Raw genomic sequence first — 23,852 nt, 5'->3', positions numbered from 1 at the left:
TGGGGTTGGGGTATATGCAAGGACACTGTAGTAGTAGCAGCTAGATTATAGCTTAAACCACTCATTCCTTGCAGAGCTCTCCACTTGCAGAATGATGGCACTGCATACAACAGCTGAGTGATCTGAAACTTTAGGGTCTATTTTCAGCCTATGATACAAGCTTACTCTTGCTATTATGCAGCAAGTAATCCTCATCATTCCAGAGATATTTGTCATTAACTTTGCTAGTTGTGCAAGCCTCAGTTTATTAGCTACATTTCCATCCAACAACAAGAATTTGAGTGATTATAGAATAAAAAACTTATTTAAACTATAGTCTTTGTATTTTATTTGAAATGTTCATTTAGAAGAAAAAGATGGTCTCATGTATCAGACATGATGAAAGCAATCTTTCTCCTCTCAGTATGATTTAATAGGTTTTTTCCATTTAAAAAATTAACAAGGAAATGCAAAGGTAGGAAAATATTAAAAAGTGTAGCCACTTAATTAAAAGAAATAAATGTAATCAAATATAATCCTAGAAGCAAACCATCAAAGAGAGAAGTGATCTGTTTAAGATACATTAGAAGATTGTCATAGTGCAAAAAATAATCAGAATTAGGTTTGGTATCTGAGGTGGCTCAACTGACAGACTAATTGCTCCTGAATCAAACATCACAAAGCTTAGTGTGTAATTTTAATCATTGATGAGCTCCAGGTTAATTATGCTTATGGCATGCATGCAGTCCAAAATTCCTTTGAAATAAACTGATCACAAAAGCATAAAAACCTAATAATTTTCTAATTAGCCCCAAAATGGGCATGTTTACCTTTGCACATGCCATTCTGTACAACCAATACATGCATCCAAGTAGACAATGTTTTAATAAAGTCTACCTAAAGCAGTCTAAAAAAAGAAATCTTATATCAATGTTAAAGTAACTATTCCATCTTCCCCTGCCTGCAAGAATGAGCTAGAATGCAGACTGAGAAATTTCCAAAACTAAATGTTAAGGAATGCCATTATGTTTATAAGAATAGTAAAAGAAAAAGTTCCACAGTACTTATGCCTGTAGATTTACATTTACTCTAGGTCATTTGGAACCAGGATCTGTAGCATACAGTAGTTTAAAAGTATTCCAAGAATGTGCCATGCACACACAAGTATGCATGTTATACCTAAACTGGGCTGGTGTTTAATATACATGGAACAATTCTAGGCAAATACAAATCTGGGCTGTCGGTTATCTTATCACCATCTCAAAAAGCAACCAGTCTTTCAGCTACATTTCCCCTTTCGATGATTTTACAGGAACCAATTTGAGGGGTGGGGATTATATCCACCAATCCCCCGCTAAACATAGAGTAAATAGTACAAAACAACAACTAAGTCCGTCCAGGTAATCTTAACAGCTACACACCAACTGTCAGAAACAATGACCACAATACACAACAACTGTAATATAAACCTTTTAGTTCTTAGCTGCTTATCATCAATGTTATATCAGAGGAAGTTGTGCAGTGGTACATTAATGAACAATAAAATGTCAGTGTTGCTATATGCATCAGGTGCTTGAAGTTATATGACCTTTATTAGTATAGCATCTTCAGCATCAAAGTGGGCAGGGCTCCCTCTATTTTGTGCTCTAGACTATGTACACTAACCTAAAATAGTATTTTCCTCCCTCCCCACTACAACATAAAAGATTTCAGAGCATTTTATAAATTAAATTAAAGCTTAAGCTCTTTGCTTTACATCTGACCTGAAGCACTAATAAATGATCTCAGTTTTCTTCCGCAACACAAACATCACTAAAAATAATAAAAAGAAAGCAATTTCTAAAAGTTGTTATCATATGAGTTCATAAATACGCACCTGCTAACCTGCTTAGTATGTTAAATTCTGTCAGCAATTCACAAGGCCAATGACTTGGATCATATAACTCCTTTTCTTCAGAACAAACGGACAATAACACAGAAAACTTGCGTTACTAACCTCTGTATTCCTCCTGGAAAAACTCTTCTCTAAACTCTGCTCAGCCAAATTATAAAACCCACCTACAGCCAGCTTTGCTAATGAAAAGGGGGTGCTTTTCTGAACAATAGAAGAATTCCTCTGCATTTAGAATGCAGAGTTCCCATTAGAGCTAAGAATCAGAAACGCCAGTTTACCTCTGTTTTCTAATTGATATTGTCCCAGCCCTCTTCTACGGTCCAGTGAGACAGTGTTTGTGAAATGATTAAAAAGAACGTGATCAGATCAAGAGGATAGAATAATGGGAAAGGAATGCTAGGTTAGCCACAGTGCAAAGTGCTGGGAAAGAAGACCAAGAGACTTCTTAGTCTATTGTTTTTATTCCCATCTGCTCTTTAGACATCTTAGAACACTTTGATTATTTATTTACTCTGCTAAAAATGGGTTAAAAGTTGCTCACATATCAGAATTTGGGAATAAGTTGCAAATCACACACACACACAGAGAGACACACACACACATGCACACGCACACACACACATATATATAGAAAATAAATAAAAATCCTTGAATTATATCAAGTTTCCAAAAGGTCATCACTGTCTCTGCTGTGGCCTTTTCCCCATCCCAGATCCTCTATCAATATGTCATAGTGAGTTAGGCAAAGACAAAAGAGAGGCTCAGTGTGAAAACTGCACATATATCTAATCCTGACAAAGCAATGAATAGGCCTTCACAAGTATAATTATACTTGTTTATTTGTTACCACGTACGGAGAGCTGATGAAAAAATCCATCAAAGTGGTATTATGCAGACACCAAGAGCTTCTTTTCTTTGGTTGCTAAAGCCACATTGAGGCTTAAATTCCTTATTGTTAAATTCAGAAGAAAGGGGGGGATTTTGGTTAGACCTTTTTTTGCATCAGTTGCTGACAGATCTTTTGTATACAGCACTGTATTATTAGATGCATTAGCTAGAGGCTTGCTCACTCAGCTCACTCATTTTAGACCATACAGGAATCCATAATTATAAAGTACTGTACAGAGTAGGCTACCTTTTAAACAGGGTGTGGCAGGCATTTGGCTGACCACAAGTCAAACAGATTTAAAAACAGTCCATTTTCTCACAGTTTGGGTATTTAGAATACCCAAAGACAGGTAAAACTACCTGCACAAAAGTAATGAATGTGCATTCTGAGAGAAATGTTAAGGGTCGAACTGAATATTGTTTTAGATAGTACAAAATATAGTAGAGAGAAAACTTACCATGCTGCTTCTATAATGGAATTCTAGCCTAGCTGCATGTGGGAAGCTTTCTGTGCATCCATCTAAAACATGCTTCCAGCACATGAACGAAAACCCTGAAGAACCAAAGTAGCCACTGAAGCAACTGCAACATACTGTGGCAGTTGTATGATACAAGGAAAACATTTTTCAGACCAAAAGTACTAAGTAGCCATTACACTCTAACAGACCCTAAATCAAACAGCTTTACAATAGTATGATTTGAGGGTCCAGGGTTGGGGGAAGGGTGCCAAATATGCTCCCCCCACCCCTTCACAGAACCGAATTATATCAAAGTAAAAGCAATATGCATAGTTAATGTCTTTGTGAGCTTTCCAATTTAAAACAGAAAAGCTGTAATTTTTCTTTGCTGGCAATCTGGAAACACTCTGGAGTTAATTACAGCTGATTCAAAGTGAACGACACAAACAAAGACCAGTCTATGTCCAGACAATTATACTGCATTAACCAGCTTAGAGCTTCCTGCTGATGTTTCAGGGCTCTTCTATTACACCCTTCTACCTTCCCAGCACGAAAGAAAATGCTTCTGCAAGAAGGAATTAATGAAGAGAACTGCAAAAGAATGTGTGACGACCTCTCCTGACACGGCAAAAACTTTCCACCCATGTCACGACAAAGGGGAGAAGGTAATTAAGTTTGAATAAAGGGATGTAACCAAATATACCGTGCACTTAAAATACCACTTTAAAAAGAAAACTAGAAAAGTTTGCAAACTGAATCCCAGGTTGGCTGTTCAATCACTATATTGTTTCAATGCATTCTCCTTTATCATTCTCAAAGGCTATCTTTCGTATTTTTAATACTAATATTATAATGCAAACTCATGTGACTGATGAGCTCTTCCTCCCTCTCATGATAGTTTCTTTGTTTTATATACTGAAGAATCAGTGGGAGAGCATACACGATAGCAAGATAACAGGCTTTGGAATTTTTAATTTAATTATAAGACTGAAATACCATTGCTTTAGTCTCCTGTATTTTCTCCAACAGTTTCCATTAAACCACAGCAATTGCTCTCCCTTTGGGGCAAGACCAGCAGCTCTCCACTAATCAAACTACTGCAGAGTATGCCTGATTTCTCCTGAGAATCATTTTATAACAAAGGCCTTATTTCTTATATTATCCTTGAAAACATTTAACCTGCAGATTCAGAGTTCAAATCATGTGGCTTGGTCATTAATATTTCACAGTGACGTCAGACCAGAAAGTGAATCATGATAATTGACAATATCTCTTGCTCATGTTCCTTGTTTAGCAGAAGCTGTGGCATTACAAATGAAGTCTAAATACCTAACCAAAGCTAAAAGTCTGGAGTTTTGAAAACACTTCATAAAGCAAAGCAACTTTTTCTCATTTCTTTCTTTTAGACAAAAGTGCACCTGAATGGCAGTGACCTAGTGAGCTTTAAGCAGTAATCACTTTCCTTTGTCTTATCTATGCAAAGTAGGATTAGGGTTACAATGATGACTGCTTAATCCCTTTGATTTTCCTTTACTAAATAAATATTAATCTACAAATCAATCAAGCCCTTTATTGTATTGTACACAACATACTCCATGAAAGGTTATGTAAATTACAGTCATTTTTACAAGCATGTTCTGAAAAGAGCTCCATGTTTCTCTTTTCACTCCAAAATCTGTATTAGATTTGAAAGTCCAGGTTAATAATCCTGGCCAACACAAAAGCTTAAGCACCACAGGATCAATTAGGTCTTATTTATTTCCTTTAAAATCCACTACATTTATTATTTTAGAAATTTATTAGTCACATTTATTATGTTTATTCAAATATCAATGACCTCCATTTGTAAAAACCGTCACAATTTAATCTATTTCATTGCATCCAACATTAGTATACATCATATACTGTGCTGCCCAATCCTAATCATACTTACTAAGAAGTAAGTACCACTGACATAAATAGAATTTGCCATCAAGTAAGCATGCATAGCGTTGAAGCCTTAAAGGACGTTAACAATTTTACACATTAAAAGAGAAAATATATTGCTTTCACCTGTCACTTAAATTAGCAATCTTTTGTGCTATGCATACATACTAAGACATAGGTTCCATTTGGTTGAGTGAGGCATGTATCTGAATACATATGTTTAGGGTCAGAATGAACAAATAATTAATGTCAGAAGCAGAAACAGCAACACCTTCATATCTTTATTTACTATGTAAATATGAGACAATAGATATTTTGACATAATTGTCTATTACCATCCTAATATACTTTATAAATATCATAAACCCTTGTATTCAAAACCATTCTTGCAGATTTGATTAGGCACACAGGTGAAATTTACTAAGACTAATAATACACAGAAGAAAAAGAAAATACTTTTAAAAGCATTTAGTGCTATATAACAATACTGTAGTAGTTTTCTTCCAAAAAACAATCATCAGATATTTAAGCTAGCACTGCAATTCTTGCGTAATTAGCAATACTGCAATGCTAGTAAAGATCATAATGCAGCAGAATATAGAACAGGCTTTTAAGTACAATACAGAAGATTGTACAAAATGAAAGTAATGATACCACTTATGACTGGAGCATTGCCATACTTAAGGAGCAAGTCCACAAGGAACTGTTCCTGTAGAGTCCCTAGAAATGAATGGGAGTTATGTTCAATGGCACAGGTTTCAGTAGAACTTAACATATGCCACTGTGCACTGGACTGTAGCATTCAATATGATTTCATATTAAACGTCTAGCCTGTCAATAGAATAAGGTTTTAAACAAAGCTTAGCCATTCATAAGCCACCTATTGTTCTAGAATAACCTAGTGGCAAATTTTGTTTGGATAGTGAAAGATCAGCTGGGACATTTGTTTTTATTATGCAAAGCCTCTTGTCATTTTTTCCAGCGCAAGTTAATTTAACTGCTCTGCATAAGTGAAGTGAACAATTCAGTAATTAACTTTTGTGTTTTAAAATGTATGAACTTTAATTAGTTTTCATTATAAACAAACAAATGTCAGCTGTAATTATGAGCTCCTCGCTTTAACTACATATTATCCCTTTTCAAACAAACTTGATGTCAGACAAATTAAAATCAAGGAGCCAGCAATTTTGAGTTGAATTTTACATGATCTGTCAGTAACTTGATTACTTAACTTCAATATCATTACATGAAAAGTCTTTCTGTAAAAATAATTACAAGAATTCCAACAGGAGACAGATTTAATTGTATTGATTCAAAAGATACGTGCATATAAGAACCACATTTAAGCAGCAATGCTATCTTAAATCTACAGTTACCATTCCAATGAAAATAAAAATGCCCGGTATAAAAAAGACCATTTTAGAGTGATATCTGCTACAGTACTACCAAATACTGTATCTGCTACTACCAAATATCTGCTGCTACTACTAAAATAGTTCTTTAGCCCTTCATCTTTATACTTTAAGCAACAAAATATCAATGTGCAACAACTTCAAGGCATAAAGACTTGGAGGTTTATTTACTGACTAGTGTATCTATTAAGACTAGGAACAAGTGGAGCTGTCAGGGCATAATGAAGGTAAATGATTAGTTAGCACTGAGGCTGAGCTCTTCTTCAATGCAATAAGAGTTAATTAAAGTTTACCACCAAACATCAACCAAAGCAGGATGTTGATCAGGTTTCAGCATTAAGTGCAAACAGACAATGGTTGGCAGCAATTAGTACAGCTATCAAATGACATGCAACAATAATTATACATTTAAAACAGCCCAGTGTCTGGTGGGGAAGGAGAATATAATCAGCCCCCTTTGACTATGCATACCAAAAGAGCAGGAAACAGGTATCAGATATTTCACACTGTAAATCAATAGAGTAGGACATACACACCCAAAAAGTAAACAAGTATGGTATCTGAAAATAACATGAAATAGAAGAAATGTAGAGACTACTTGTTACAAATATAAGTTCTAGTTAGACAAAATAAATTACTCTGCTGATAGATTTCAAAATGGCAAATAAGAAAGCGGGCAAGTGCTTAAGGTTTAAAGACTATTGTGGTAATTTTATTCAAAATTCCTACATGAGAGGCAAGGTAACATGGCATGTCCAGTTCTAGCTGTTAAAGCTCACTGTCACAGATGGAACACTCTTGAAAGCACAGCATCTAGCTGCACAACCAAAGAAACCTACACCAGAACATAAATATTACATCTGGTTGGAATCAATGGCATATTGTATAAAAAGAAATACTTTTTTACTCATGTAAAGTGCCCCCCCCCCATTTTACTGATTCCTTCATCCCACTACAGCTGGTCAAACCATATCACACACTATTCACAACAGTCTCCTCACCCTCAAAAGTAAATTTTCCAGGGTAGTACGGAACTGCATTGAGGAGGCCAGAAAAAGTTTCATTGTACAAGTGAAACTCTGATCACACTTCTGGTTCCAACTAAGCCAGCTCCCAAGGTGCTGTTGCAAGCCATTTGCTCACAAATGCATGCAGTCAGAATCCTACTTGCTCTTAATCCTACTTGCTCTCAAACTTGTTTATTCTTTCAAACCTCTCGGCTTAAAAATAATAATAAATCTCTCTGCTTTTCACCCCTAATTATTATTATTCCAACTATAAACAAGGTAGGACACAATCCACCTTTAGGCTCAGTTGCCAAAACTAGTCCCTTTCTTGAATGAGGTGTTAGATTGAGTGGTTGCCAGCAATTCCAAGCACTATTGGGTGGAAATGATTTTCTGAATTCATTTCAATCTGGATTGTTGCCTACATTTGGGAGTTGAAACTGCCTTGGCTGCCCTGATGGGTGACATGCACTGAGAAAGCCAGAGGAAATGCAACTCAGTTGATTATTCTGGATCTACTGGCATTTTTTTAACCCCAGTGATCACTGTATTCTTCTGGATAGGTGCTCTAGATTGGGAATTGAAGACATTGTTTTTCAGTTGCTCTTTTCCTGCCTAGAGTATGGATTACAGAAGCTGGCATTGTGGGATGTCTACCCCATAACTTTAATATTATGGGATGTCTAAGGATTCATCTGCCCCTTATGTTGTTCAACATTTATAGGAAGGTGCTGAATGTGTATTATAGAGCTGGGTGTCATCAATATGCTCTTTCTTGTCCAGCTGAGTCAGGTGAGGCAGAAGTGCCAGTCTGATATTTAGGAGGGGAAATAGAGTGGGTAAGGGTCAATAAATGGACCCTTAGTCCTGAAAAGATGGAGGTGATCAGCCGTGTGTCTGCCCAGGCAGCCAAGTGTGGAAAGAATTGTGCAATTCAAGTAGCCTCATTGGCATAAAGGATCTTCTATCATTTGAGGCTGATAAGTCAACTGTGATCCCTCCTAGTCAGAGATAGACTAACCACAGTTGTCCATGACCTGGAAACTTCACAGATGGATTACTGCAAAGGGCAGCATTTGTAAACAGTTTGAAACTGCAGCTAGCTTAGAACACTGAGCTAGGTAGCTGTCCACTGAGATCTTTCATCAGAGTCCCTTTTTCTGGGTTTCACTGCCGACTGACATGCAGCAGGTGGCAACTGCAGAGAGACCCTTTTTGTGATGGTTCCTCTCCTGAAGGAGTCTTGCTTACAGACCTCACTACTGTCTTTTAGTCACCAATGAAAACGTTTCTATTTCCTAGACTTCTAACAAGTCTTTAACTTCTTTAAACATTCTTTAATGCAATTTTATCATTTATTTCAGTTTGCCGTCTTTTTCAGTTTTGTTGTTTTAGCTCATTGTTTTTATTTGATGTTTGAATACTTTATTACTATCATATCTTAGAGATTATCCTCTTCCCCCCCCCTTCTTACACTCTTGACCATCTTGAGAACATATCTGTGCTGAAGGAGAGCAATATAAATTGTGTTAGTAAATAAATAAGTACACCATTTGTGTGGTCATTATGTTGGTCTCAACAAAAAATGAGGATACAGATTTGCATAAAATTTGCATATGCTTGTGTGTGTGTAGATAGACACACATTTGGAAATAATTACTGTTATTTAAATTTAAATACAAAATATCTCATCATAGTGGAATAGATTCTGACTGGGTGACCTATGTGCGTGCTCAGTCTGCTGTTCTGGAGCTCACTTTTGATGGGCAACTTCAAAGCCTCCGCTTCCCCTTCTTATTGTTATGAACAATATTGTGAGACAAAAATGGATAGCCAAAGCTGGCTAAATATTCCATCAAGTTCCAGACATTCAGCTCTGACCATTCTTGCGTCATAGACAATTCAGAGGAGTGGAAAAGTAACCATCAGAAAACCATTTAGTAATAAGAATGAGGACTAACCAGATGAAGTTATCTACTGCTGGCTAGCCTAGCAAACATTATTTCAACTCAGCCCAAAGAATATACATAGCAGAACTGCTCAATGGTAACAAATGTTTGAGAAACAATCTACAAGAAAAACTACGGTAGGTGCTTTATCATTTGATCTCTGCAGCAAAGTTGTCACCTTCCCCCACCCCACCCCAACCAGGCTCCTATGCTTTTCAACTACTGCAATTCTAAAACCTTGGGTAATTAATCACTGCTGAAGAATAAATCACACTTACGAGCTACCATAGCTGCATGCTCCTGATGCTGTGCAGTTGTGAATATGAAGCAAAGGTGCATAACTCCAGGACAGTGCTTATGTGATCCCGCTACCAAATTAAGGTTACCAGATTTTTTTTCAATTAATCTGGGGACACTTTTCAACTTCAGTTGATTTTGTATGGGACTGATTTGTAAATCCGGGCACTTTCCATGGTGTCTTTCTTTATATTGCAAACCAACTTTCATCTGGCTCCAATGAAGCCCAGACTCTTTTTCCAGTGCAGTTGAGAGACTGACCTCCTTAAGGTTGACTGCCTCTTTACCTGTCACATTTCAAATGGCAAGCCTAGGAATTAGCATTTGGGCCCTGACAAAGGCGGCACACAATTCACCTTAGTTCAGAAACCTGAAATATAAACAGAGAGAATGGATAGATATTGAGAGCTGCTTCACACTTAAAAAATAAATGGTCAAAAAGGTAGTGTACGTGACTTGAGCTGCTTCTTTCCCTACTTCTGTTATGACATAGGAAGTACTGTAGAGTGGGTTGCCCCTACCGCTTCTTTGTAACATACTGTCAGCCTTAAGGAGGCCAGTCTCTCAGTTGCACTGGGAAAAGAGTCTGGGCTTCACTGGAGCCAAATGAAAGTTGGTTTGCAATATAAATAAAGGGAGCTACACCATGAAAATGTTTAGATACTGTGAATTAAAAATTCAGAGAGAGAGAAATATCCATAGGAAGTAAGAATGATAAATGTCATTCAACTCTGATGGGTCTTTCATTACACTACCTCCCACAGATGTCCTAATAGAATTAACTCCCAACTGAAAGCTGGAAAGTCACTAAGATGCAGTTTCTCAGAATGTAAAAGATATTCTGCATTTTAACATGATGGCATAGAGCTAAACTAAACTAAACAATTGCTAAACTGCAATAAAACCAAGCTGTGATGTTGGATATCAGTCATTTTACTGGAATGTGTAAATTTGCATCACTAAATTTAGTTTGCACAATGCCTCACCATTTTACAGTTATGGGGCTGCAGCCGAGGGTTGTGTGACAGAAATTATCCCTTCTCCCCCCACCCCTCAACAACAAACTTCATTTTCCCAACTAATTCTGTTATGCTAAGGATTTGTGCACAGAGTTTGCTAATCCAGGTATTTCCCTAGAGCTGCATTTAAGCTATAGCCCACTCCCAGCACAAAAGTGTCTCCAAAAGCCCTTTCGCCCCCTTCAGCACTCATACGCTCATTGGTCCTGACATTTTCACTTCAGCCATGACAAATGAGCTGATAGCAGTGATCAGATTGCACACAAGTACTGCTTTATCTAAAGACATATCATTAACTCTCATCACTATCTTCCACTATGATTCTTCTTTTGTTAAATTTGTTGTGAAAATGCAAGTCAGTTTTAACGTATCTAAACCTAAGTAAACACAAATAAGCTTCGCTAAATAACAAAAGGGCATATATGGACAGGATCAGAACATGACTACTATTAACTAAATGTTTCTCAAGGGACTTAAGTAACTGTACTCAACCTCTGCCCTAGTGCAAACATGCCAGTTAAAAGTCTTCTAAATGTCCCTTCCCCCATTTTTAGAGACACATAAAAAAGTGAATCAATCAAACATGCCTAGTAAATTAGGGAACCAATTTTCTGACTCTTAGGATGACACCAGCTATCTTTTTGTAATGTAACTTCACTTGCATTTTCTATAAGTAAACTTTCTCATTTCAGCTTCGGTAAAATCAGTTCATCCCTCTAAATTAGCAATTGCAGCACCAAAGCTAAAACGTCATGAAAGAAAATCACTAGGTCCAGAATAAACAGAGCAATTTTTCCATCAAGGCAGAAGAACCTAAGTCCCAGTTACAGAGTTCTCATTGAATCTAGAAGCTTTGCAAAGTATTTGTTGTAACTTCTCCTAGCAATTCAACTGAGAATAAACATAGAGACAGAGTCAACTGTAACACAACAGATCTTGGGAATGGAGGTCATGCTTTGAGGTAAAGTGCTATTCACTTCTGGACCATGCAAGAAGCTCTTTATCCCTGTTCTTATTGGAATCAGTTCCCCTTACTAGAGCAAGAACAAAGCCAAGTGCTCATGTGTGGTTTATGAATAAATCAGAGGTGAGCCACTTTAAGTGCCGCCCGTGATTTTCCTGTTGACAGTGAGCACTTAAACAGGCTTCTAGGACCAGCAACTTCTGGCAATTCTTAATAGTTCCTAATCTGCACCCTGCTTCATTTCAGACAAGAAGTGATTCACCCTATTTTTCCTCAAGTCTTCACCTCTTGAATAACCTTTGTGCCACCTTCCTAGAAACAGGACTGTCCCACTTCACATGTCTAAACTGCATAAATAAAGCAGATCTTATATAGAAAAATCAACTACTGCTAGTAAAATAAATAAATACTATGAATTGCAGCCCATGTACCGGTAATTAACAAACTATTATACCACTTAAAATTTCAGTCACAAACTATGCTAACATTTCTCATAATTCTTGAAATATTGAAGAATGTAAATCCTTTTAATGTACTACTGTCAACTGCTTTTAAAAATCGAATACAACATCCTAAGAACCCTATATTTTAAATAACAAAAATGAAGAGTCGGGACGAATGCTAACACGTCAGAAGATAGTCTTTAATTTACAGCACTGATGACTAGGGCAAACTATTGCAACATACAAGAAATGAACAGAATGCTCTGAGCTCGTTTTATGGTATTTGACAACACCACTGATTTTAAGAATTAAGGTTCAGCACTGTAGTAATAAAACTAATGTTTGTATTTTAAGTTTTTACATCTTAAACTATGATATTGAACAGCCTCTCAAACATAAATTATACTTTCAGCTTCCCAAGGATTTCATCACATATACAACAAATTGACCATCCTCATCACTTTGGCCCATGAATTCCTACATTTCATAAACTTTACACCATTGTGATGAATCAGAAACTGAACAGAACCTATCAAGGAGAAGCTTGAAGACTAGAGTTTCAACTGCATGAAAAAGACATCCTGATTCAACTATAGTAGATCAGAGTTTCACTTGAGCGCTACAAATACTGATGACAGATCAAAGATTAAAAATAAAGGGACTTCACCAAGAACATGTTTCATCTTCTGCAGAGTGCAGTAGCATTGAGAAAGAAGGGCCACCAATTCTATTCTATTTGATTGAGTTAAACATGAGACTAAACATGAGGCCTAACTGTGTCTCATGGAGATGGCTGTAGCAGAGAGCCCAGACATAAAAGGTCAAACAGTGAAAGTTGTTCTGCACTTTCACCTAGATTTAACAACAGAGCAACTCTAGAAAAGTTTGGTTTTCTTTGTTTTTCTGAGTCCTTTGTATCTTGACCTCAAATTGGATGCAACAGAGAAGACTCTGCCTTTGAAGTTGTAAAGCAGATAATAGTGGGATCTAGGATTGCCAGCTTTTTCTTGGCTCTACTCCTGTGCCACTGAGAGCAACTATGCATTCAGAAATTCAGTTAAGTGAAGTTTTTCCTCACCATTTTATCTCTTTGCATGGGAAAAACTCAAGACGACCATTTTTGTGTTCTCTTACAGAAACAGGACCAAAATCAAGTTAGGTGTGGAGTATTGGTGAATCCACCCAAAGTAATGGCCGCTTACCTGCCAGATGGAGGGAAGTGGCATTTGTGATATGGCATGGCTGCCGCTGTAGGACAATCTTCCGGCTTCCGCAGGGCCAAGGGAGGATACCACGTCCTCCTGCACTGGCCACGCTGGCTGCTGGGGCTTGCCTGAGATTGCAGTCAATCAAACTTGGGGGCACAGTTTAGGGAGTGTGCCAAAGGGGAAACTACCTCTCTTTAGTCTGCTCCCTGGTTATAAAAGCCAGCCATGCCAGGCCTCAGCCTCAGTCATGTGGGCCCACAATCTAGTCCTACATTGCAATACTGTATTACAAAAAGATGTTGAAGGCAAAGTGAATCTCAGTGATTCTAAATTGACTTCTAAATTCAATTATTATATTGTCACTTATACTTGGTTTACAATAGCATGAATGAACTGAATTTAAAGCTAAAGAAGCAGGTTTTTGATTTTAATTAATTTTTCATGACCTTTTTAGACTTGAACTAAGCATATAAAAGTTAGTTTAAAGGCAAAATATCACTTGATTTTATGTTGTTTTATAATATAAAAATGAACTGCCACTTCCATTTATATGACAAATGTGTCTTTCCAGTGTCCAATGGTTCATAGGTGAATCTTTTATCACTACCTGAAAAATTGTACGTTTCTATTACATTTCGTTTTGACCTGGAACAATATATCTAAATAAATGCAGGTTATCAACTCAAATAGGATTTGCCGAAGAATGATGTGGTGGCACATTTACTAACCCAATCAGAATGAATTAAAAGCATTAAAAAAAATTCTAAAAGATCTTCCTATATTGGAAAGTTAGAGGGAGGATAGAGGCCTACTATCCTAAGGTTGCAGTCCACTGCAGCAGACCATGAAGAAAAGCAACATGGTGGCAGAAGAAATAGTGGATATTTTGCATATTGCAAGGAAGTCTTCCTGCACAACCATACAACTTAAGGCGGGTGTTGAAACTTTTCCTTTTTAACCTATGATCTAAATACTAGCTGCTCATTAAGAAGAGAGTTAGGCTGCATCTGCAGTGGTCAGCATTGCAGATTCGCAGGCAATAGAGAATGGAACAGCCTCTTGTGTCCAAACTTTGAGGCAAGAAAGACCAAGGGAGTAATAAAGTGAATCTGTAAACATAGAGGATGGTATGTGTAATACTTAAATACTGTTGTAACTGCACACATTTTTATTCTATTAACACCTGGTGCATCAAGCGTTAACATACAATAATCCAGTGTTAATATACAATTGTCTGTATCCCTTGTCTCTGTCTCTTCCAACTTTAAAGGGTGTTTGTTTGTTTGTTTTGGATTTTCTGTCATGTATAAAGTTTAGGATAAAATATCAGAGATAGTAATCACTTGGCTACATGTTCAAATCTACATCATAATGTGAATATCAGAATTTCCCTACATAAACAAGAACTGAACTATTAGATCATAGAATAATAGGATTATAGAGTTGGAAGAGACCCTGAGGACCATCTAGTCCAACCCCCTGCAATGCAGGAATATGCAGCTGTCCCATATAGGGATCAAACCTGTAAGCTTTGTGTAACCAGCACTGGTCTAACCAACTGAGGTATCCAGAGTTGTATTGTCTTTCACTGATAGAAAATGAACCAAACAGAAAACATTTGTCAAGCTGAAAACAAACTAGAACTGATCCAGAAAACATAATGGGTTGACTCCTAGATAAGGTCTCTGCTGCAAGATGTCTAACCAAAGCTTATCTGTTCTTTCTTCTTATCTGATTCTTGTATGTTTGCCAGAAATAAGGGAAATGATTCTTCAAAATATAGTCACATGATTTAGTCTACAATACACCTATAATCCAGCAAAGACCAGGGTTCAAAACCTAATTTAGTCATGAAGCTCAATGGATGACTCTTCCAGACTAACCTACATCACAGGGTTGTTTTGAGAATAAAAGGGGTAGAGGGAGAACGGTGTGTGCCATTTTGAGCTGCTTTGAGGATAGCTGGGATAGAAATGTCATAAATAAATAAATTTCATGAGGTGATCCTGGAAGGCAAGTGGGAAGAGAGAAAGAATGGAAGAAGAAACCAAATTCATGATGCAATAATAGGAGGAGGGGAAGCCCTCTGCAAGTGATTACTTCAAACCTCTGACAAGAGTAATCTGTCCCTCCCCTAGCACCCCACTGGGTGAGGATGAATAGAAAGAGGGGGTAGGTAGAAGAGAGGGGGGAGGGAGGGGGGAGGGAGGGAGAAGAGGCTGGCCTGCTCATATCTGTATTATTATTATTATTATTATTATTATTATTATTATTATTATTTAGCTTCCTTTATCCAAATATCACAAGCAGTTTCCACAATAACCTCCGTGTCTATCCCTGCCTTTGGCCCTGCCTGCTGCTGGTATGTGGCGCCCAACAGATTATCTATCCCATGATGTGGCCCTCAACAGAAAAATGCCCCCCTTCTATAGGGACTAATATTGCCCTCAGTTCAGTGACAGCTATGAATACGTTATGCCTGCCTGTAAAAAACAATAATGTTCAGGCAGGTTTTAATCAGTTCCCAGAATTAGAAAAAACATTACAAACAAATTACATTACAAATATTTTTAAAGCTGAAAGCTCATTAAAAGGGATGTGCACATTAAATGTGTCTTAAAATGGTAAACATTTTGCTCATAAAACTCAGCTCAACCATTCTTCCAACATAATTCCTTTTTCTTCATATTTTTTTTAAAGTATCTCCCTCTAGACAACTCTAGCATTCCAAACTTTTATGAGTGCAAACTTATTAAAGCAAAAAGAACAAAAAAGACTTAAGAGAACACGGGAATAACAAAATAATAAAATGTGCCTATTACACAAGACTGTAATGCATCCATATTAATTGGCATATCCTAAACTTCTTTATATAGTCACAAGAAGTAGACATTTTTCTTCTTTAAGGATGGCAAGACTTAGATCTATGAAGACTATTGAACGTGGCTATTTCAATTTTCCCTTAATTATTTATAGTAGTAAGATTTCAAAGTTAGCCAAACAAACAAGAAGATGACCCCAGTTGTACTCAATGTGGTTTGCTTCTCAGTAAAAAAAAGGTTTAAAATCTCATAGGAACACATTCTACTTTTCACAATACAAGTTACACTTAACTGTTCACATGTGCTGAACAGTTTGTATTTCACTCTCTAGATTCTCATGCAACAAAATAATTTCCATGTACTGTACTCAGAAGTAAGTTTCAGGCTGAGTTCAGTGGGGTTATAAATGTGCATGCATTCCTACTGTATGGGCAGCCTGGATTTCTGCATCCTCAGTAAGAATGCAGATATCCCATCCCATAAACTACCATGAACCATGTGCTAGCTAGCAATGGTTGGGAAACGACCAGTTAGAACATATGTTGCTTGCTTAACAATATAAATTAATGTTTTAATTAACACATTTCCCCAAAGTTCTCAGAAAGCATCTTTTATTTGAAGATACATCAGATTTCTTATTATTTTAAACTATATTTTAAAGATCCACAAACATTAGCAATAAACATTTACAAAGTTATAAATAATTTTCATGACGTGAAAGCTTTGTGACTCATCTTAGATCAAACCTCTTCTGACCATAGTTCCATACTAAGCTGTCAACTTTCTGTCATTTACAAATATTTACTTACTTTGTTAATGTGTGATAGTCCACCAAACTAGTTACATATATTTGTTGTATCCAAGTCATACTCAGAGTAGATCCTTTGAAATCAATAGACTTCAGCCATGTCCATTGATTTAAATGGATCTACTTTAGTATGAGTTACTTGGATACAACCTATAGTCCTCAAATTGCTTGCACACACACACACACACACACACACATATATATGCAGGTTCCTTAAACAAACACATAAGACAAGTTGCTACATGGTGCAAGAAAAAGATACTATTTTACATGCAAGCCGATAAATAATCATTTTTTCCACACTACATCTGATTTACATATGTACCATGGAACTAATTTTTAATTTGTAAAAGTGCATCAACACAGAATACGTTAACTGTCCCGGTTACTGTTGAGAGCACATAATTAGAAGCACAGATCACATTGTCAACAGCTAACCAATTACAGTCATAGCTTTAGGCCTCCTCCTGGTCCCATTTAAGTCAATAGATATTTTATCACTGACTTTGCTAGGAGTAGGGACTGGGTCCTTAGTGACATGACTTACGACCCTACTGTAAACATATCAAAAACTGAGCACTAAAGCACACTAAGAACCAACCTCATTACAGCCTAATTTCTATCTAAATTATTTTTTATCTATCGACAGGATCAAACTGATGCAATTCCTATTTTGTATCCTCGAAATGGTTACTGACCACTTAATACACAGTTCAAACACAGTCAAGAAAAACTTAAAAAAACAATTAAAACATTTATTAACTTAAAAACTATGCCTACATATAGTAGGTTCAATAAACTTAGCTTATTACTATTGTTTGATGTACACATTCCTCTGATTTAAAAATATATTTTTTCACCTTTGCCCCTCCCCAGAAGCAAAGCCCTGAGAAGACTCGATACCCAATAGTCAATATTTGATTAGTCTGTAATATTGCTACTACTTACAAACCTGTGTCTATCATCTTCTAGCTGCACCATTATCATACATATTCATCAGCATGATGATGGAAATTCAAGGCATCTTATAAAGTTGCTGAAATCTGAGCTTCTGCTTGTTTTCTCAAGTCTTGGACAAACATAACTTTAGGGAGAGCTAAGCAGAGGCATAAAGAAAGAGAAGCTTGCATTTTCATCTTCCTTTCATCTTAGTCATTCAGTCAACCATTCAGTGCCCTATTCAGCAGAGCTTTTCATTATGCAAAAAAATGCTAATCCTTTCCGATGCTTTCACACTTGTATAAACCCCCATTCCTTCCACTGAAAAGCAATTATATCAGTTTACCTTTCTGTCAAAAACAGGATTAATATTCCAAAACCCGAATCTCCTTTGTTTTTCTATCTTTTGCTTTAGGAAACTAGAGATTATTAGAAGATGTTTTCCTTAGAGCAAGAATACATTATTTTAAATATGATTCTGTTAAGCCAAAGAAGAAAAGGGGAGGGGGGGGAAACTTCAGTTGCTGCGGAAACTCCTTTCAGTGACAGAACTGACCTTCCCTTTGCAGAGGCCTGAATAGAATGAGCCTCACTCTGGTCTATTAATCAGAAACAAATTATGAAAGAATGTGGCTGGACTGGTTGACACTATCCTGTCTTGGGAGACTCAGTAACAGCCTAGTAACAATGTCCTCTTCATGGGTAATGAACAGCCGTGACAAATGGGGGCTGAGAAACTATTTATTTGCATATGCAAATTGTCACACAAAGGAAACATGTACAAACAAGTGTCATTGTAAGGTGGATTAGGCAAACAACGCTTTCTTTTTAGGACATTCTGCAGCCCAGAACATTAGTCAGCACAATTAAACCGGTCTCCATGGAGACTAATGAAATTTCACCATGGTATGAGTTAAATTAGATAGCTAGTTATGTGTTTCCACAATCCAACTTGAAATCCATTATTGTCTCAAAACAATGCAGCAATTGTGCCAGGCTGATCTTTGCCAGCTCAACAAGCTCCAAAGTTGACAATTTGCATATGTTAATATAATTAAGCACTAATTACATGAAACCTGTACATATTCACATGCACTTTCCCTGGGCACTTTTCAATTTGAACCTTGGCCAAGTCTTTAACCCTTTGAATTATTTCGGAATAGGGAAGCTCTGCCTTGTGGGTACAGCCCCAAGGCAGATGCAGGAAAAGCTCTTCATTTATAAATACAAAGCTTAACCTGGCTTCTCATATTTCCATCAACAGAGACAGAAAATATTTTCAAATATGCTGGGAGAGAAGGCTCTCTAAAGCCCCAGCATTGCTACATTTTAAAAAATGAAAGCACTCAAGATTAGGCTAAATAAAATGTTACAGATTCATTTATTGTCACTGTCATATGTTGAAAGTTCAAAATGGGGGGGGGGGAGCCTGGATTTGATGTCAATGCTGTGACAGCAATAAAAAAGGAATGAGAAGAGGAGAAAAAGAGCAGCTAGGAACTAATGAGCTTTACATAAATATATGCTGAAGCAATTAAGCAGTGTTAATTACTATGACAGCAGTTAATTGAATATAATTAGATATTTTAAGCCACTGACTAATGCACAGTTAAGATTAATTTTATTGAGATTAATTGTAAATAAGAATAGATTAACTGTGTTTTGACAGGCAAGGAGAAGAGCAGGACTCAGCACAGACCCCCGAAATCATATATTATTTTAATGTCACACCTCAGAATCATCTCAATAAACACGACTTTTCAAACCCAGACAGGAATCTTGAAGAAAAACAAACAGCTTGCAAAGATTAAAGAGCCTTTTGTCCTTTTTTCATGTACATTTCTTTTAGCAGACTAAATTAAGCGAGTCTAGTGTATGTTTTTAGGAAGGAACATTTCACACTGAATGGAAAAAATGTTCTATCACATACGAAATCAATGCAGCTGTGCGGAACTTGGTCCAGATGGTCTAAGAGCCTATAAAACAGCATCAAAATGATAGACAGTAGGGCCTTCCCAATATGCGATAAAGTCACAACCTTGTATGTGACCTAAATTTTCTGCCATGTATGGTTTCCTCCTTGATCGCTTTCCATTTTTAACTAATCATGAATATTCAAAAGACCACTCAATAAAAACTACCAATGCACATCCACTTTAAAAGACTAACATCTCAGTAAAATATCCCTTTTCTTAATTAATTCAATGCAACTAACGTCACTCAGCTTCAATAGCAGACTTTTAATATCACTTATGTTAACTAGCTTAACATGCTTATTTTTAGATATTCTTCAAAGAAGACCTAAATAATACTCACTGCAAAATAATCCAAGCATGCTGGTGGTGGTAGGAAAAAAATGCATAAAAATGCAAACAAATCACTAACAAGAAAGAAGCCTCAATTGATTTCAAAATAAATCAATAAGTGATTAACACAATATTTTTAAAACAGCACAATGTATTTATCATATATATGCATATATTCAATACCTTTTTATCTCTAAATTGAAAAGGGTTTTACAGTATTGTGCATGCCCCTACATTGACTATGAACTTCTTTGCAAAGCCTTTCATCTTTTAGAGCGAAAATCCAAAAATGGTCTGTGAAACAAGGCTACAACAAGCCATTCTGCAGTGAAAGATTTTAAATCATCCAGCCTCTTCTAATAGACTTGAGACTTATTGAGGTAGAAACCATAAAAAATGAAGAAGGGAAATTTAATCCCTGAAATATTGATTTGCACATTAATATCATATAGGCAGAGGGCAATTTGGCTTCATGGAAATGACACATTGTCGACCCTTGGTGAAGTCAGAGCCAATCTAACTGCTGAACATGTCTGAATCTCAAGAGTTATTAAGGGCTTCCCTTCTTGCCTATATGACTTTTCTCCAGCCTACCAATGCAATCTTAAATGTATTATCTTTAAGAAATAATTGTAAAACCTCAGGGGTTTTCCAGTTAATGGAAGGAAGGCTAAACCACATCAGATTCTGAAATGCAACATTAAACCCTTGCAATCAACAAAACCACCTCAATTCTCATCCATCCAGTGCAGGATCTAATACTGTTATTAGAGATAATCAAATTCCATTGTGTAAATTTAGGTTCATAGTCAGAATAGAAGCAGTAAATTCTGCAATATTAAACAGTGATTTTCTCAATAGTTCTTTACATGGTCTATGCTGGTGAACAATAAAATCTTTATATAAACACAACCTCATGTCTATTTTGAAAGATACAAGGGATGTATTCCCTACAGCTTGCATTTAAGGTAGTATCACTCCTAATCCTACCAGCAGGTACTACCACCACAGCTATTGTGACTTATACAGATGGTTTACTTGACCTTTCTTTGTTCTTTGAGTAGATTTCACTTCTGTAGATTTATAAGTATTCTATTTAATTGGCCCTATATGTTCATTGCCATTAGAAGGAAAACAACTAAATACATGTTTACTTTGCAGAAACCCTTCAAAGCCCAAGGCAATGCCTATAGATGATGCTAAAGCCACAGCATGTAGGTCCTACACTATGAATATTCAGCCAGGCTCACTGAATAATCCAAGTGAGTCCCAGCTCTCAAGCCAGGTGCAAGAGGTTAAAAACAGCTGGCTAGCCATCTTTTATTCTGGTGTGCCTTCCTGCAGCCTGAAACAGCCTGATACAGATATACAGATAAACAGATATAGATATTTGCTGTTGTTGCAAGGATTGCTTTTTATTACAGTATTACAGTTACTGCAATTGTATTCTATTTTTTTCCTAGAATCCCATAGAACAGAAGAGAAAGAAATTCCATCAAAGTAGCGTTGAATAGAAAATGGAACAATCATATTATTTTAAAAAAATATTCTTTTATTCTCCAACCCTCCAGTCCTGTTTATTTTAAGTATTTTCCATTGCCCCCTCTTTCCTATCTAGCCTTTAAAAAGCAAAGTCCCTTCTCACTTGCCTTGTTCTGTCAGTTTTGTCAGTAAATAGAAAGTAAAACAAGGGTTGATGGCACTGAGAGTGTTACATACCCAGACTGTGTTTTTGCATTGCTCTCAATGGAAGCGATCGATGCCCATGTCACAGTGGTGTCCCAATCGCAGCCAAGTCTCTGCCTCAATCTAACCAACAACAGGCAGGGCTTCCAAGGCTGCTGCTCACTACCTCTTCCTTCCTTCCATCCATCCACTGAGACATCCACCAAACTCTCAAAGAGAGAATAAACTACAATCTGCTCTTCAACCACCGCTCCTAAGGATCGAGCCACTGGAAATCCTTCCAAAGGGGAATCACAATTTCAAATATAAATATTGGAGATATTTATCCACCTTCAACATCATCAACCCTCTCCTCTCTTTTTTTCCTCCTCTCTCTCTCCCTCTCCTTTGCCAGCTACCTGATCCTTGATTAAAAATGGAACAGGGTTAATAATAATATGAAAAAGGCGATCGGAATGGAGGAGAGGAAATGCAACTGTCAGATAGAGGGATAGTCAGATTTCCTGGGTGACCCTGGCGGGGTCTGGCTCAATGTAAATCCACCATCTTCAGCCTGGCAAGTTGTCTTTGGGTTGAGAGGCTTTTTTGTGGTGGGGAGGGCGGGAAGGGGGGGTGTTATGTTTGCGATGTATGTCTTGGTACCTAAGGTGGAAGAAGAGGAGGAGGAGGAGGAGAACAGGAGGAGGAGGAGGAGGAGGGTGTGTGTTATTGAATGGGAGCGAAAAAGCCTCCTCGGGACGGCGCGGAGGCTGAACCCGGCTTGCAGTGCCTCCTCTCTCGGCTGGGCCCAGTGCCCCGAGCAGCCGGTGAGATCGAGACCCCCTCCCCCTCCGGCTAGCAGGTAACAAAAGAAAGACATCAGCGTGTGCTTGGGGGGCGAGGGGCAGGGGGCTGGCGGACAGGAGAGAAGGGCGGGCAGGGCACGGCAGAGGGGCCACAAGCAGCAAACTGGCACCGGTGGGGCAAAGTTTTCCGATCCCCATGTTTACAGGCGATTGTCAGGTTGCAAACGCGGGGGGGGGGGGGCGAGGCGCGCCTGCCATTAAGCCGCGGCGCGAGGAGGAGAGATGCACTCGAGGCGAGCCGAGCCGAGCCAGACCCGGAGCCGCTGCGGGAGAGGGCGAGTGGCGGACTGGGCTCACACACCGCATTGGGCCGGGTGGGGTGGAATGGGGGGGGGAGAGAAGCGACGGGTTTTTTATATATAATTTTTTATATAAAAAAGGAAGGAAAATTTGGCAAGAGTCCGATTCAAACAACGCCGGAACCCCAACTAAGGAGGGAGGGAGCGAAAGCGAGAGAGCGGAGAGGGGGGGGAAGGAGGAAGCCCGCTGCCTTTTCACAAAGGAAAGCGACGGTCGAAGCTTCCCCAGCCCCAGCAGGCAGCGGCGAGCGGAGCTCCTCCGACGAGCGAGCTCCGCAGCCGGGTGTGGGCAGGCGGGGCGCAGCGCGCTGGGGACGGGCAGCCCGGGAAAGCGAGCGGCAGTGCGCTCCTCTAACGGGCTCCTCGCCGCGCTGCCAGCCAGCGAAGGCACTAGCCCAGCCCGGCTGCCGCAAAGCACAGCACCCCACATCTCCGGCGCGTACACACACACACACCACACGCGGAGGACTGAGGGGCCCCTCGGAGCCCAGCGCCGCTCGCACCCCTCGCATCTAAAGCCAAAGACGCATGTCTGACCCCAAAGGCACCCCAAACTTTCCCCAGAGGCACCGCGCTCCGGAATCCGGGGTTAAAAGGGGCTGGAGGGGGAGAAGGGAACAGGGAGGCAAGTACTTTTGACAGCCGTGTCGTGGTTCCAAATAAGACCATTTCCCAGCTCATTAAAAGGAAAAAAGGAAAAAAG

At 38.2% G+C, this 23,852-nt stretch overlaps 1 protein-coding gene and 1 long non-coding RNA gene across 8 annotated transcripts in view; one reads left to right on the top strand and one right to left on the bottom strand.

Moving 5' to 3' along the window:
• The window catches only part of ZFHX4 (zinc finger homeobox 4), a 178,464-nt gene that overhangs the window by 153,426 nt on the left and 1,186 nt on the right, over positions 1-23,852 (bottom strand). Inside the window, exon 1 of one of the 6 annotated variants that reach the window (XM_035125408.3) lies at positions 22,039-22,597. The exons of the other annotated variants lie outside the window; for them this stretch is intronic. The gene's annotated coding sequence lies outside the window, so the exon portion shown is untranslated. Of the gene's footprint in view, positions 1-22,038; positions 22,598-23,852 lie in introns of those variants that run through there. 6 annotated transcript variants of the gene reach the window in all.
• The window catches only part of LOC118090079 (uncharacterized), a 39,032-nt gene continuing 37,849 nt past the window's right edge, over positions 22,670-23,852 (top strand). Inside the window, exon 1 of one of the 2 annotated variants that reach the window (XR_009558004.2) lies at positions 22,670-22,846. This is a non-coding gene — a long non-coding RNA (uncharacterized LOC118090079). The remainder of the gene's footprint in view (positions 22,847-23,852) is intronic. The other variant, XR_015951519.1, reaches the window with a different exon arrangement.

The sequence above is a fragment of the Zootoca vivipara genome, chromosome 8, assembly GCF_965207765.1.
Source record: "Zootoca vivipara chromosome 8, rZooViv2.hap1.1, whole genome shotgun sequence".
Classification (NCBI taxonomy): domain Eukaryota; kingdom Metazoa; phylum Chordata; class Lepidosauria; order Squamata; family Lacertidae; genus Zootoca; species Zootoca vivipara.
The sequence above is the reverse complement of the archived record's forward strand: the minus strand, read 5'-3'. Positions and strand labels throughout refer to the sequence as shown.